This window comes from Lathamus discolor, chromosome Z (genome assembly GCF_037157495.1).
Source record: "Lathamus discolor isolate bLatDis1 chromosome Z, bLatDis1.hap1, whole genome shotgun sequence".
Classification (NCBI taxonomy): Eukaryota; Metazoa; Chordata; class Aves; order Psittaciformes; family Psittacidae; genus Lathamus; species Lathamus discolor.
Genome location: NC_088909.1, coordinates 49,004,410 through 49,006,273, shown reverse-complemented (window position 1 = coordinate 49,006,273; position 1,864 = coordinate 49,004,410). Strand labels below are relative to the sequence as shown.

The 1,864-nt window shown below is 41.5% G+C and overlaps 1 pseudogene; it reads right to left on the bottom strand.

Moving 5' to 3' along the window:
* Positions 1-585: 585 nt before the first annotated feature.
* LOC136005959 (E3 ubiquitin-protein ligase RMND5A-like) lies at positions 586-1,236 on the bottom strand (annotated as a pseudogene).
* Between the last annotated feature and the right edge of the window lie 628 nt (positions 1,237-1,864).

Genomic DNA, 1,864 nt, shown 5'->3' with positions numbered 1-1,864 from the left:
AGGGCTGCTATGCACAAACACTGCTTTCACACTTATGGAGAGGAACTCTCATTCCTCTTCTTCTTGATCTTTACAACAAGTTAATAGGCACTGTGGGAAGCAGACGCTCCTATTTCTGTTATGCTGCTCCAGATGTCCTCTGCAGGGACCTGATGGCTTGCAGAACAGGCATCAATTCGTAACAAAAGGCAGCCCTGTTGTCCACATCCAACTGTATCCCAGAACTATAGTACGGGATGTATGTGCGGCTGTCATGCATCGTTTGGCCATTCTACACCAAGAGACAAACAACCCTCCAATATAAAGCTGTTTTATGCTACTACTCTCAGCTTTCCCCTGAAAAGGATTTATTTTACTCATTCTCCAAAGCTGAGATGCCGCCTTTCCTATGTTACAGTTTGGTCCTAGTGCAGTGCCAGACCACTGCAGTAAAAATGTTAGGTTATATAGAACAATTGTTCTGCTGACGAAGAATGAGACAGGCAGATATTGAATGATACCAGCACTTTTGGCAAGGTCCACTTCAATCGATAGCTCATTCCTCTGATTTCAAACACCAGTGCACTGGTGAAAGTTTTTGCATACTTAAGTGCTTCTCTTTGAGCCTTGGGAAACATGGTCTAGTGTGACGTTCCGGCTCATGGCAGGAGGGCTGGAACTAGATGATCTCAAAGTCCTTTCCAACCCAAACCATTCTATGATTCTGTGACTTGCTGTTTCATCCAACAATAAACTAATGAAATACAATCTGTGTAAATTCCAGCAAGCTATTCTGTGCCATAAGCATTTCTCTGTTGGATACCACCCATTCTAGTGCAGGTCTCAAAGCTCTAAGTTTCAACGATCCCAATATTTGATTCAGCTCCACAATGGTCTTTTCTGGCTTTGATGTATTGAAAAACCGGATTCCTCACAAAGTTATTCTGCTATATCCAACATCCCCCGCCTAAAGAAGAGCTTCACCATCACCTCATTGGCTGTTAGCTTGCCAGCACTCATCTATCCCCACGTTGCTGATGAGTCAAAGTTCTTATATCTGGCTTTTCCAACTAGGAATACACTGCTGTGAATGTCTTTACGATCAGAGGACAGTTTTTGAGCTGTATCCTTTATTCTTTTACAACATTGTCTCATAAGAAGTGAAATTGTCCCTGACAACTCTCCACCTAGATTCTCTGTCTGGAGGATCTCCTGCTGCATGTCTTCTGCATACTGCATGAGCTCTTCAGGGCCCATAACCAGTGAAGTTCTGCAGCACCTTCTCCAGCTCCCACTACACCTTTATTCACTGGTTCATAGTGGCTGGTACGAGGCCACGCTGCTTCTCCTGTTTTTGTGCTGAAACTCTCTGTAAACATTTAACCATATCAAAGGGTTCCCCCTCCCTAAAACATGAGGCCCAGTTCTCACATAAACCATGACACAACCACTCAGCAGCCAAAATACAGTGAGGTAATTATTCCCATGCCTGGAATATCCAGTTTTACATCTGTCTTAGCAACAGTTTTCTGTATCTTTAAAAAAAAGTAATTTTGTTTCATATCCTGCCAACTACGCCAAATTGTTCTGCTGTAAGGCAGGGTACGCAGCAAAATGACCACACACTAGCTGTATAACATGCACTGTTTATTAAACAAGCACACTAAAGTGAATAAGCACACTAAAGCAAACAAGCATACTAACGGAAACAGGGTATACATCTCTCCATATACACTAAATAAGTACAATAACGCAAATCATATATATATACATATAAAATAAAGTACAAAGGAAAATTATAAATGCACCAAATCATTACTGCATAGAGAGAATAGTAATTAAGAAGAAATACACCACCAGTTACCATTGAAACATTATCCAGGAT